The 14702-nt window shown below is 37.5% G+C and overlaps 7 non-coding genes across 7 annotated transcripts; all 7 read right to left on the bottom strand.

Moving 5' to 3' along the window:
• Positions 1–421: 421 nt before the first annotated feature.
• On the bottom strand, positions 422–493 carry TRNAC-GCA (transfer RNA cysteine (anticodon GCA)). Its single transcript has one exon. It is a non-coding gene; the product is annotated as a tRNA-Cys (tRNA).
• A 2096-nt stretch (positions 494–2589) lies between these two features.
• On the bottom strand, positions 2590–2661 carry TRNAC-GCA (transfer RNA cysteine (anticodon GCA)). Its single transcript has one exon. It is a non-coding gene; the product is annotated as a tRNA-Cys (tRNA).
• A 2096-nt stretch (positions 2662–4757) lies between these two features.
• TRNAC-GCA (transfer RNA cysteine (anticodon GCA)) lies at positions 4758–4829 on the bottom strand. Its single transcript has one exon. It is a non-coding gene; the product is annotated as a tRNA-Cys (tRNA).
• Positions 4830–8007: 3178 nt separating this feature from the next.
• TRNAC-GCA (transfer RNA cysteine (anticodon GCA)) lies at positions 8008–8079 on the bottom strand. Its single transcript has one exon. It is a non-coding gene; the product is annotated as a tRNA-Cys (tRNA).
• Positions 8080–10168: 2089 nt separating this feature from the next.
• TRNAC-GCA (transfer RNA cysteine (anticodon GCA)) lies at positions 10169–10240 on the bottom strand. The gene has a single exon. It is a non-coding gene; the product is annotated as a tRNA-Cys (tRNA).
• Positions 10241–11248: 1008 nt separating this feature from the next.
• Positions 11249–11320, bottom strand: TRNAC-GCA (transfer RNA cysteine (anticodon GCA)). Its single transcript has one exon. It is a non-coding gene; the product is annotated as a tRNA-Cys (tRNA).
• A 1013-nt stretch (positions 11321–12333) lies between these two features.
• Positions 12334–12405, bottom strand: TRNAC-GCA (transfer RNA cysteine (anticodon GCA)). Its single transcript has one exon. It is a non-coding gene; the product is annotated as a tRNA-Cys (tRNA).
• Positions 12406–14702: the final 2297 nt, after the last annotated feature.

The raw sequence follows: 14702 nt of genomic DNA, 5'->3' as shown, positions 1-14702 counted from the left end.
CAAACACATACTTTGCATGCACAGAGAAGGGGTGGAATATATGTAAGACTGGAGACACAGGTGAAATGAGAAATAGATTGACTGCTTCGCTGCCAAGTTTTATACGCCATTTCTTCAGTGCAATACAAGAAAGCACCAAACAGTATAACAAAGTTGTCAATTGCTTTCGTAGTCCATTCCCTTTGTTTAGTGCTGTGAAAGGAAGAGCCAAATTACAAAATTGATCAATGATGTTTCAGAAATTTCCCAAAGGGAATAACAAGCAGAGTGTTAAAAACTGCATTTACTCACAGGTTTTGAGCAGGAAACACTGAAATGCTATTAAACTGCAATATCCAAGGGAACACTGACTCTGTTAAAGATGATCCAAATGGAATTGATGAAAAGTCCCAATTACAAACAACAGAATCAAAATAGGGTGAGGGGACACCCGGATTTGAACCAGGGACCTCTTGATCTGCAGTCAAATGCTCTACCACTGAGCTATATCCCCAGCTTTTCAGTAAAATCAGAATGACAAAATATCAGTACATCATGAAAGAGTGTGAGGATCATACTAAGTTGTGCCAGAATGTACAACCTTGAAACTGTGGAACAGGAGAAGTAGTCCTTAATATTATTTATTAAAGGAAAACTGGATCATTTAAAAAACAGATTTATTTGTTTCATTGTTATTTTATTTGAATAGGCAGTGGTACATAGGACCAATGCATCTACATACAATGATTGTTTTGAAACATTCTTAAAGGGGAAGAGGTTTTTACGGGACACCTTATCATTTGAGGATTGGTTACCACAATCACGGAGATGGTGATGAAGTATGATTGATTTAGGCCAAATTATGGTGGAAAAACATTTCTAAGTACCACTACAATTCGGTATTTGGAAGGTACACCCAAACACCCCTTTCGAATACCTTCCATTTAATACATCAGAAAAAGCCATTATGCGTTTGCAAATTGCCTGATTCTTCAGACCAGCCTTCTTGCAACTGCAATGATAGTTCGTACATCTTGCACGTAGGCAGAGCTTTTAAGGAGAAATTAAATAGTTCCTACGTTGCACAAAAATGAAGTGCTTCAAACAAACACATACTTTGCATGCACAGAGAAGAGGTGGAATATATGTAAGACTGAAGACAGAGGTGAAATGAGAAATAGATTGACTGCTTCGCTGCCAAGTTTTATACGCCATTTCTTCAGTGCAATACAAGAAAGCACCAAACAGTATAACAAAGTTGTCAATTGGTTTCATAGTCCATTCCCTTTGTTTAGTGCTATGAAAGGAAGAGCCGAATTCCAAAATTGATCAATGATGTTTCAGAAAATTCCCAAAGGGAATAACAAGCCGAGTGTTAAAAACTGCATTTACTCACAGGTTTTGAGCAGGAAACACTGAAATGCTATTAAACTGCAATATCCAAGGGAACACTGACTCTGTTAAAGATGATCCAAATGGAATTGATGAAAAGTCCCAATTACAAACAACAGAATCAAAATAGGGTGAGGGGACACCCGGATTTGAACCAGGGACCTCTTGATCTGCAGTCCAATGCTCTACCGCTGAGCTATATCCCCAGCTTTTTAGTAAACTCAGAATGACAAAATATGAGTATATCATGAAAGAGGGTGAGGATCATACTAAGTGGTGCCAGAAAGTACAACCTTGAAACTGTGGAACAGGAGAAGTAGTCCTTAATATTATTTATTAAAGGAAAACAGGATCATTTAAAAAACAGATTTATTTGTTTCATTGTTATTTTATTTGAATAGGCAGTGGTACATAGAACCAATGCCTCTACATACAATGATTATTTTGAAACATTCTTAAAGGGGAAGAGGTTTTTACGGGACACCTTATCATTTGAGGATTGGTTACCACAATCACGGAGATGGTGATGAAGTATGATTGATTTAGGCCAAATTATGGTGGAAAAACATTTCTAAGTACCACTACAATTCGGTATTTGGAAGGTACACCCAAACACCCCTTTCGAATACCTTCCATTTAATACATCAGAAAAAGCCATTATGCGTTTGCAAATTGCCTGATTCTTCAGACCAGCCTTCTTGCAACTGCAATGATAGTTCGTACATCTTGCACGTAGGCAGAGCTTTTAAGGAGAAATTAAATAGTTCCTACGTTGCACAAAAATGAAGTGCTTCAAACAAACACATACTTTGCATGCACAGAGAAGAGGTGGAATATATGTAAGACTGAAGACAGAGGTGAAATGAGAAATAGATTGACTGCTTCGCTGCCAAGTTTTATACGCCATTTCTTCAGTGCAATACAAGAAAGCACCAAACAGTATAACAAAGTTGTCAATTGCTTTCGTAGTCCATTCCCTTTGTTTAGTGCTGTGAAAGGAAGAGCCAAATTACAAAATTGATCAATGATGTTTCAGAAATTTCCCAAAGGGAATAACAAGCAGAGTGTTAAAAACTGCATTTACTCACAGGTTTTGAGCAGGAAACACTGAAATGCTATTAAACTGCAATATCCAAGGGAACACTGACTCTGTTAAAGATGATCCAAATGGAATTGATGAAAAGTCCCAATTACAAACAACAGAATCAAAATAGGGTGAGGGGACACCCGGATTTGAACCAGGGACCTCTTGATCTGCAGTCAAATGCTCTACCACTGAGCTATATCCCCAGCTTTTCAGTAAAATCAGAATGACAAAATATCAGTACATCATGAAAGAGTGTGAGGATCATACTAAGTTGTGCCAGAATGTACAACCTTGAAACTGTGGAACAGGAGAAGTAGTCCTTAATATTATTTATTAAAGGAAAACTGGATCATTTAAAAAACAGATTTATTTGTTTCATTGTTATTTTATTTGAATAGGCAGTGGTACATAGGACCAATGCATCTACATACAATGATTGTTTTGAAACATTCTTAAAGGGGAAGAGGTTTTTACGGGACACCTTATCATTTGAGGATTGGTTACCACAATCACGGAGATGGTGATGAAGTATGATTGATTTAGGCCAAATTATGGTGGAAAAACATTTCTAAGTACCACTACAATTCGGTATTTGGAAGGTACACCCAAACACCCCTTTCGAATACCTTCCATTTAATACATCAGAAAAAGCCATTATGCGTTTGCAAATTGCCTGATTCTTCAGACCAGCCTTCTTGCAACTGCAATGATAGTTCGTACATCTTGCACGTAGGCAGAGCTTTTAAGGAGAAATTAAATAGTTCCTACGTTGCACAAAAATGAAGTGCTTCAAACAAACACATACTTTGCATGCACAGAGAAGAGGTGGAATATATGTAAGACTGAAGACAGAGGTGAAATGAGAAATAGATTGACTGCTTCGCTGCCAAGTTTTATACGCCATTTCTTCAGTGCAATACAAGAAAGCACCAAACAGTATAACAAAGTTGTCAATTGGTTTCATAGTCCATTCCCTTTGTTTAGTGCTATGAAAGGAAGAGCCGAATTCCAAAATTGATCAATGATGTTTCAGAAAATTCCCAAAGGGAATAACAAGCCGAGTGTTAAAAACTGCATTTACTCACAGGTTTTGAGCAGGAAACACTGAAATGCTATTAAACTGCAATATCCAAGTGAACACTGACTCTGTTAAAGATGATCCAAATGGAATTGATGAAAAGTCCCAATTACAAACAACAGAATCAAAATAGGGTGAGGGGACACCCGGATTTGAACCAGGGACCTCTTGATCTGCAGTCCAATGCTCTACCGCTGAGCTATATCCCCAGCTTTTTAGTAAACTCAGAATGACAAAATATGAGTATATCATGAAAGAGGGTGAGGATCATACTAAGTGGTGCCAGAAAGTACAACCTTGAAACTGTGGAACAGGAGAAGTAGTCCTTAATATTATTTATTAAAGGAAAACAGGATCATTTAAAAAACAGATTTATTTGTTTCATTGTTATTTTATTTGAATAGGCAGTGGTACATAGAACCAATGCCTCTACATACAATGATTATTTTGAAACATTCTTAAAGAAGTAGAGGTTTTTACGGGACACCTTATCATTTGAGGATTGGTTACCACAATCACGGAGATGGTGATGAAGTATGATTGTTTTGGGCCAAATTATGGTGGAAAAACATTTCTACGTACCACTACAATTCGGTATTTGGAAGGTACACCCAAACACCCCTTTCGAATACCTTCCATTTAATACATCAGAAAAAGCCATTTTGCGTTTCCAAATGGCTAGATTCTTCAGACCAGCCTTCTTGCAACTGCAATGATAGTTCGTACATCTTGCAAGTAGGCAGAGCTTTTAAGGAGAAATTAAATGGTTCCTACGTTGCACAAAAATGAAGTGCTTCAAACAAACATATACTTTGCATGCACAGAGAAGAGGTGGAATATATGTAAGACTGAAGACAGAGGTGAAATGAGAAATAGATTGACTGCTTCGCTGCCAAGTTTTATACGCCATTTCTTCAGTGCAATACAAGAAAGCACCAAACAGTATAACAAAGTTGTCAATTGGTTTCATAGTCCATTCCCTTTGTTTAGTGCTATGAAAGGAAGAGCCGAATTCCAAAATTGATCAATGATGTTTCAGAAATTTCCCAAAGGGAATACCAAGCCGAGTGTTAAAAACTGCATTTACTCACAGGTTTTGAGCAGGAAACACTGAAATGCTATTAAACTGCAATATCCAAGGGAACACTGACTCTGTTAAAGATGATCCAAATGGAATTGATGAAAAGTCCCAATTACAAACAACAGAATCAAAATAGGGTGAGGGGACACCCGGATTTGAACCAGGGACCTCTTGATCTGCAGTCAAATGCTCTACCACTGAGCTATATCCCCAGCTTTTCAGTAAAATCAGAATGACAAAATATCAGTACATCATGAAAGAGTGTGAGGATCATACTAAGTTGTGCCAGAATGTACAACCTTGAAACTGTGGAACAGGAGAAGTAGTCCTTAATATTATTTATTAAAGGAAAACTGGATCATTTAAAAAACAGATTTATTTGTTTCATTGTTATTTTATTTGAATAGGCAGTGGTACATAGGACCAATGCATCTACATACAATGATTGTTTTGAAAAATTCTTAAAGGGGAAGAGGTTTTTACGGGACACCTTATCATTTGAGGATTGGTTACCACAATCACGGAGATGGTGATGAAGTATGATTGATTTAGGCCAAATTATGGTGGAAAAACATTTCTAAGTACCACTACAATTCGGTATTTGGAAGGTACACCCAAACACCCCTTTCGAATACCTTCCATTTAATACATCAGAAAAAGCCATTATGCGTTTGCAAATTGCCTGATTCTTCAGACCAGCCTTCTTGCAACTGCAATGATAGTTCGTACATCTTGCACGTAGGCAGAGCTTTTAAGGAGAAATTAAATAGTTCCTACGTTGCACAAAAATGAAGTGCTTCAAACAAACACATACTTTGCATGCACAGAGAAGAGGTGGAATATATGTAAGACTGAAGACAGAGGTGAAATGAGAAATAGATTGACTGCTTCGCTGCCAAGTTTTATACGCCATTTCTTCAGTGCAATACAAGAAAGCACCAAACAGTATAACAAAGTTGTCAATTGGTTTCATAGTCCATTCCCTTTGTTTAGTGCTATGAAAGGAAGAGCCGAATTCCAAAATTGATCAATGATGTTTCAGAAAATTCCCAAAGGGAATAACAAGCCGAGTGTTAAAAACTGCATTTACTCACAGGTTTTGAGCAGGAAACACTGAAATGCTATTAAACTGCAATATCCAAGGGAACACTGACTCTGTTAAAGATGATCCAAATGGAATTGATGAAAAGTCCCAATTACAAACAACAGAATCAAAATAGGGTGAGGGGACACCCGGATTTGAACCAGGGACCTCTTGATCTGCAGTCCAATGCTCTAACGCTGAGCTATATCCCCAGCTTTTTAGTAAACTCAGAATGACAAAATATGAGTATATCATGAAAGAGGGTGAGGATCATACTAAGTGGTGCCAGAAAGTACAACCTTGAAACTGTGGAACAGGAGAAGTAGTCCTTAATATTATTTATTAAAGGAAAACAGGATCATTTAAAAAACAGATTTATTTGTTTCATTGTTATTTTATTTGAATAGGCAGTGGTACATAGAACCAATGCCTCTACATACAATGATTATTTTGAAACATTCTTAAAGAAGTAGAGGTTTTTACGGGACACCTTATCATTTGAGGATTGGTTACCACAATCACGGAGATGGTGATGAAGTATGATTGTTTTGGGCCAAATTATGGTGGAAAAACATTTCTACGTACCACTACAATTCGGTATTTGGAAGGTACACCCAAACACCCCTTTCGAATACCTTCCATTTAATACATCAGAAAAAGCCATTTTGCGTTTGCAAATGGCCTGATTCTTCAGACCAGCCTTCTTCCAACTGCAATGATAGTTCGTACATCTTGCACGTAGGCAGAGCTTTTAAGGAGAAATTAAATAGTTCCTATGTTGCACAAAAATGAAGTGCTTCAAACAAACACATACTTTGCATGCACAGAGAAGGGGTGGAATATATGTAAGACTGGAGACACAGGTGAAATGAGAAATAGATTGACTGCTTCGCTGCCAAGTTTTATACGCCATTTCTTCAGTGCAATACAAGAAAGCACCAAACAGTATAACAAAGTTGTCAATTGCTTTCGTAGTCCATTCCCTTTGTTTAGTGCTGTGAAAGGAAGAGCCAAATTACAAAATTGATCAATGATGTTTCAGAAATTTCCCAAAGGGAATAACAAGCAGAGTGTTAAAAACTGCATTTACTCACAGGTTTGGAGCAGGAAACACTGAAATGCTATTAAAGTGCAATATCCTAGGGAACACTGACTCTGTCAAAGATGATCCAAATGGAATTGATAAAAAGTCCCAATTACAAACAACAGAATCAAAATAGGGTGAGGGGACACCCGGATTTGAACCAGGGACCTCTTGATCTGCAGTGAAATGCTCTACCACTGAGCTATATCCCCAGATTTTCAGTAAAATCAGAATGACAAAATATCAGTACATCATGAAATAGTGTGAGGATCATACCAAGTTGTGCCAGAAAGTACAACCTTGAAACTGTGGAACAGGAGAAGTAGTCCTTAATATTATTTATTAAAGGAAAACTGGATCATTTAAAAACAGATTTATTTGTTTCATTGTTATTTTATTTGAATAGGCAGTGGTACATAGGACCAATGCCTCTACATACAATGATTGTTTTGAAACATTCTTAAAGGGGAAGAGGTTTTTACGGTACACCTTATCGTTTCAGGATTGGTTACCACAATCACTGAGATGGTGATGAAGTATGATTGTTTTGGGCCAAATTATGGTGGAAAAACATTTCTACGTACCACTACAATTCGGTATTTGGAAGGTACACCCAAAACCCCTTTCGAATACCTTCCATTTAATACATCAGAAAAAGCCATTTTGCGTTTGCAAATGGCCTGATTCTTCAGACCAGCCTTCTTGCAACTGCAATGATAGTTCGTACATCTTGCACGTAGGCAGAGCTTTTAAGGAGAAATTAAATAGTTCCTACGTTGCACAAAAATGAAGTGCTTCAAACAAACCCATACTTTGCATGCACAGAGAAGAGGTGGAATATATGTAAGACTGGAGACACAGGTGAAATGAGAAATAGATTGACTGCTTCGCTGCCAAGTTTTATACGCCATTTCGTCAGTGCAATACAAGAAAGCACCAAACAGTATAACAAAGTTGTCAATTGCTTTCATAGTCCATTCCCTTTGTTTAGTGCTGTGAATTGAAGAGCCAAATTACAAAATTGATCAATGATGTTTCAGAAATTTCCCAAAGGGAATAACAAGCAGAGTGTTAAAAACTGCATTTACTCACAGGTTTTGAGCAGGAAACACTGAAATGCTAATAAAGTGCAATATCCTAGGGAACACTGACTCTGTCGAAGATGATCCAAATGGAATTGATGAAAAGTCCCAATTACAAACAACAGAATCAAAATAGGGTGAGGGGACACCCGGATTTGAACCAGGGACCTCTTGATTTGCAGTCAAATGCTCTACCACTGAGCTATATCCCCAGCTTTTCAGTAAACTCAGAATGACAAAATATCAGTACATCATGAAAGAGTGTGAGGATCATACCAAGTTGTGCCAGAAAGTACAACCTTGAAACTGTGGAACAGGAGAAGTAGTCCTTAATATTATTTATTAAAGGAAAACTGGATCATTTAAAAACAGATATTTGTTTCATTGTGATTTTATTTGAATAGGCAGTGGTACATAGGACCAATGCCTCTACATACAATGATTGTTTTAAAACATTCTTAAAGGGGAAGAGGTTTTTACGGGACACCTTATCATTTGAGGATTGGTTACCACAATCACTGAGATGGTGATGAAGTATGATTGTTTTGGGCCAAATTATGGTGGAAAAACATTTCTACGTACCACTACAATTCGGTATTTGGAAGGTACACCCAAAACCCCTTTCGAATACCTTCCATTTAATACATCAGAAAAAGCCATTTTGCGTTTGCAAATGGCCTGATTCTTCAGACCAGCCTTCTTGCAACTGCAATGATAGTTCGTACATCTTGCACGTAGGCAGAGCTTTTAAGGAGAAATTAAATAGTTCCTACGTTGCACAAAAATGAAGTGCTTCAAACAAACACATGCTTTGCATGCACAGAGAAGAGGTGGAATATATGTAAGACTGAAGAGAGAGGTGAAATGAGAAATAGATTGACTGCTTCGCTGCCAAGTTTTATACGCCATTTCTTCAGTGCAATACAAGAAAGCACCAAACAGTATAACAAAGTTGTCAATTGGTTTCATAGTCCATTCCCTTTGTTTAGTGCTATGAAAGGAAGAGCCGAATTCCAAAATTGATCAATGATGTTTCAGAAATTTCCCAAAGGGAATAACAAGCCGAGTGTTAAAAACTGCATTTACTCACAGGTTTTGAGCAGGAAACACTGAAATGCTATTAAAGTGCAATATCCAAGGGAACACTGACTCTGTTAAAGATGATCCAAATGGAATTGATGAAAAGTCCCAATTACAAACAACAGAATCAAAATAGGGTGAGGGGACACCCGGATTTGAACCAGGGACCTCTTGATCTGCAGTCAAATGCTCTACGACTGAGCTACATCCCCAGCTTTTCAGGAAAATCAGAATGAGCAAATATCAGTACATCATGAAAGAGTGAGTGGATCATACTAAGTTGTTCCGGAAAGTACAACCTTGAAACTGTGGAACAGGAGAAATAGTCCTTAATATTATTTATTAAAGGAAAACTGGATCATTTAAAAACAGATATTTGTTTCATTGTTATTTTATTTGAATAGGCAGTGGTACATAGAACCAATGCCTCTACATACAATGATTGTTTTGAAACATTCTGAAAGGGGAAGAGGTTTTTGCGGGACACCTTATCATTTGAGGATTGGTTACCACAATCACTGAGATGGTGATGAAGTATGATTGTTTTGGGCCAAATTATGGTGGAAAAACATTTCTTTGTACCACTACAATTCGGTATTTGGAAGGTACACCCAAACACCCCTTTCGAATACCTTCCATTTAATACATCAGAAAAAGCCATTTTGCGTTTGCAAATGGCCTGATTCTTCAGACCAGCCATCTTGCAACTGCAATGATAGTTCGTACATCTTGCACGTAGGCAGAGCTTTTAAGGAGAAATTAAATAGTTCCTACGTTGCACAAAAATGAAGTGCTTCAAACAAACACATACTTTGCATGCACAGAGAAGAGGTGGAATATATGTAAGACTGAAGACACAGGTGAAATGAGAAATAGATTGACTGCTTCGCTGCCAAGTTTTATACGCCATTTCTTCAGTGCAATACAAGAAAGCACCAAACAGTATAAAAAAGTTGTCAATTGGTTTCATAGTCCATTGCCTTTGTTTAGTGCTGTGAAAGGAAGAGCCGAATTCCAAAATTGATCAATGATGTTTCAGAAATTTACCAAAGGGAATACCAAGCAGAGTGTTAAAAACTGCATTTACTCACAGGTTTTAAGCAGGAAACATTGAAATGCTATTAAAGTGCAATATCCAAGGGAACACTGACTCTGTCAAAGATGATTCAAATGGAATTGATGAAAAGTCCCAATTACAAACAACAGAATCAAAATAGGGTGAGGGGACACCCGGATTTGAACCAGGGACCTCTAGATCTGCAGTCAAATGCTCTACCACTGAGCTATATCCCCATCTTTTCATTAAAATCAGAATGACAAAATATCAGTACATCATGAAAGAGTGTGAGGATCATACTAAGTTGTGCCAGAAAGTACAACCTTGAAACTATGGAACAGGAGAAGTAGTCCTTAATATTATTTATTAAAGGAAAACTGGATCATTTAAAAACAGATATTTGTTTCATTGTGATTTTATTTGAATAGGCAGTGGTACATAGGACCAATGCCTCTACATACAATGATTGTTTTGAAACATTCTTAAAGGGGAAGAAGTTTTTACGGGACACCTTATCATTTGAGGATTGGTTACCACAATCACTGAGATGGTGATGAAGTATGATTGTTTTGGGCCAAATTATGGTGGAAAAACATTTCTACGTACCACTACAATTCGGTATTTGGAAGGTACACCCCAAACCACTTTCGAATACCTTCCATTTAATACATCAGAAAAAGCCATTTTGCGTTTGCAAATGGCCTGATTCTTCAGACCAGCCTTCTTGCAACTGCAATGATAGTTCGTACATCTTGCACGTAGGCAGAGCTTTTAAGGAGAAATTAAATAGTTCCTACGTTGCACAAAAATGAAGTGCTTCAAACAAACACATACTTTGCCTGCACAGAGAAGAGGTGGAATATATGTAAGACTGGAGACACAGGTGAAATGAGAAATAGATTGACTGCTTCGCTGCCAAGTTTTATACGCCATTTCGTCAGTGCAATACAAGAAAGCACCAAACAGTATAACAAAGTTGTCAATTGCTTTCATAGTCCATTCCCTTTGTTTAGTGCTGTGAAAGGAAGAGCCAAATTGCAAAATTGATCAATGATGTTTCAGAAATTTCCCAAAGGGAATAACAAGCAGAGTGTTAAAAACTGCATTTACTCACAGGTTTTGAGCAGGAAACACTGAAATGCTATTAAAGTGCAATATCAAAGGGAACACTGACTCTGTCAAAGATGATCCAAATGGAATTTATGAAAAGTCCCAATTACAAACAACAGAATCAAAATAGGGTGAGGGGACACCCGGATTTGAACCAGGGACCTCTTGATCTGCAGTCCAATGCTCTACCACTGAGCTATATCCCCAGATTTTCAGTAAAATCAGAATGACAAAATATGAGTACATCATGAAAGAGTGTGAGGATCATACTAAGTTGTGCCAGAAAGTACAACCTTGAAACTGTGGAACAGGAGAAGTAGTCCTTAATATTATTTATTAAAGGAAAACTGGATCATTTAAAAAACAGATTTATTTGTTTCATTGTTATTTTATTTTAATAGGCAGTGGTACATAGAACCAATGCCTCTACATACAATGATTGTTTTGAAACATTCTTAAAGAAGAAGAGGTTTTTACGGGACACCTTATCATTTGAGGATTGGTTACCACAATCACGGATATGGTGATGAAGTATGATTGTTTTGGGCCAAATTATGGTGGAAAAACATTTTTACGTACCACTACAATTCGGTATTTGGAAGGTACACCCAAACACCCCTTTCGAATACCTTCCATTTAATACATCAGAAAAAGCCATTTTGCGTTTGCAAATGGCCTGATTCTTCAGACCAGCCTTCTTGCAACTGCAATGATAGTTCCTACATCTTGCACGTAGGCAGAGCTTTTAAGGAGAAATTAAATAGTTCCTATGTTGCACAAAAATGAAGTGCTTCAAACAAAGACATACTTTGCATGCACAGAGAAGAGGTGGAATATATGTAAGACTGAAGACACAGGTGAAATGAGAAATAGATTGACTGCTTCGCTGCCAAGTTTTTATACGCCTTTTCTTCAGTGCAATACAAGAAAGCACCAAACAGTATAACAAAGTTGTCAATTGCTTTCATAGTCCATTCCCTTTGTTTAGTGCTGTGAAAGGAAGAGCCAAATTGCAAAATTGATCAATGATGTTTCAGAAATTTCCCAAAGGGAATAACAAGCAGAGTGTTAAAAACTGCATTTACTCACAGGTTTTGAGCAGGAAACACTGAAATGCTAATAAAGTGCAATATCCTAGGGAACACTGACTCTGTCGAAGATGATCCAAATGGAATTGATGAAAAGTCCCAATTACAAACAACAGAATCAAAATAGGGTGAGGGGACACCCGGATTTGAACCAGGGACCTCTTGATCTGCAGTCAAATGCTCTACCACTGAGCTATATCCCCAGCTTTTCAGTAAACTCAGAATGACAAAATATCAGTACATCATGAAAGAGTGTGAGGATCATACCAAGTTGTGCCAGAAAGTTCAACCTTGAAACTGTGGAACAGGAGAAGTAGTCCTTAATATTATTTATTAAAGGAAAACTGGATCATTTAAAAACAGATTTATTTGTTTCATTGTTATTTTATTTGAATAGGCAGTGGTACATAGGACCAATGCCTCTACATACAATGATTGTTTTAAAACATTCTTAAAGGGGAAGAGGTTTTTACGGGACACCTTATCATTTGAGGATTGGTTACCACAATCACTGAGATGGTGATGAAGTATGATTGTTTTGGGCCAAATTATGGTGGAAAAACATTTCTACGTACCACTACAATTCGGTATTTGGAAGGTACACCCAAAACCCCTTTCGAATACCTTCCATTTAATACATCAGAAAAAGCCAATTTGCGTTTGCAAATGGCCTGATTCTTCAGACCAGCCTTCTTGCAACTGCAATGATAGTTCGTACATCTTGCACGTAGGCAGAGCTTTTAAGGAGAAATTAAATAGTTCCTACGTTGCACAAAAATGAAGTGCTTCAAACAAACACATACTTTGCATGCACAGAGAAGAGGTGGAATATATGTAAGACTGAAGACACAGGTGAAATGAGAAATAGATTGACTGCTTCGCTGCCAAGTTTTATACGCCATTTCGTCAGTGCAATACAAGAAAGCACCAAACAGTATAACAAAGTTGTCATTTGCTTTCATAGTCCATTCCCTTTGTTTAGTGCTGTGAAAGGAAGAGCCAAAATACAAAATTGATCAATGATGTTTCAGAAATTTCCCAAAGGGAATAACAAGCAGAGTGTTAAAAACTGCATTTACTCACAGGTTTTGAGCAGGAAACACTGAAATGCTATTAAAGTGCAATATCCTAGGGAACACTGACTCTGTCAAAGATGATCCAAATGGAATTGATGAAAAGTCCCAATTACAAACAACAGAATCAAAATAGGGTGAGGGGACACCCGGATTTGAACAAGGGACCTATTGATCTGCAGTCAAATGCTCTACCACTGAGCTATATCCCCAGCTTTTCAGGAAAATCAGAATGACAAAATATCAGTACATCATGAAAGAGTGTGAGGATCATACTAAGTTGTGCCAGAAAGTACAACCTTGAAACTGTGGAACAGGAGAAGTAGTCCTTAATATTATTTATTAAAGGAAAACTGGATCATTTAAAAACAGATTTATTTGTTTCATTGTTATTTTATTTGAATAGGCAGTGGTACATAGGACCAATGCCTCTACATACAAGGATTGTTTTGAAACATTCTTAAAGGGGAAGAGGTTTTTACGGGACACCTTATCATTTGAGGATTGGTTACCACAATCACTGAGATGGTGATGAAGTATGATTGTTTTGGGCCAAATTATGGTGGAAAAACATTTCTACGTACCACTACAATTCGGTATTTGGAAGGTACACCCAAACACCCCTTTCGAATACCTTCCATTTAATACATCAGAAAAAGCCATTTTGCGTTTGCAAATGGCCTGATTCTTCAGACCAGCCTTCTTGCAACTGCAATGATAGTTCGTACATCTTGCACGTAGGCAGAGCTTTTAAGGAGAAATTAAATAGTTCCTACGTTGCACAAAAATGAAGTGCTTCAAACAAACACATACTTTGCATGCACAGAGAAGAGGTGGAATATATGTAAGACTGAAGACAGAGGTGAAATGAGAAATAGATTGACTGCTTTGCTGCCAAGTTTTATACGCCATTTCTTCAGTGCAATACAAGAAAGCACCAAACAGTATAACAAAGTTGTCAATTGGTTTCATAGTCCATTCCCTTTGTTTAGTGCTATGAAAGGAAGAGCCGAATTCCAAAATTGATCAATGATGTTTCAGAAATTTCCCAAAGGGAATAACAAGCCGAGTGTTAAAAACTGCATTTACTCACAGGTTTTGAGCAGGAAACACTGAAATGCTATTAAAGTGCAATATCCAAGGGAACACTGACTCTGTTAAAGATGATCCAAATGGAATTGATGAAAAGTCCCAATTACAAACAACAGAATCAAAATAGGGTGAGGGGACACCCGGATTTGAACCAGGGACCTCTCTATCTGCAGTTAAATGCTCTACCACTGAGCTACATCCCCAGCTTGTCAGGAAAATCAGAATGACAAAATATCAGTACATCATGAAAGAGTGAGTGGATCATACTAAGTTGTTCCGGAAAGTACAACCTTGAAACTGTGAAACAGGAGAAATAGTCCTTAATATTATTTATT

This window comes from Lissotriton helveticus, chromosome 1_2, assembly GCF_964261635.1.
Source record: "Lissotriton helveticus chromosome 1_2, aLisHel1.1, whole genome shotgun sequence".
NCBI classification, from domain to species: domain Eukaryota; kingdom Metazoa; phylum Chordata; class Amphibia; order Caudata; family Salamandridae; genus Lissotriton; species Lissotriton helveticus.
Note: the sequence above shows the minus strand (reverse complement) of the source record. Positions and strands in the feature narration are given on the sequence as shown.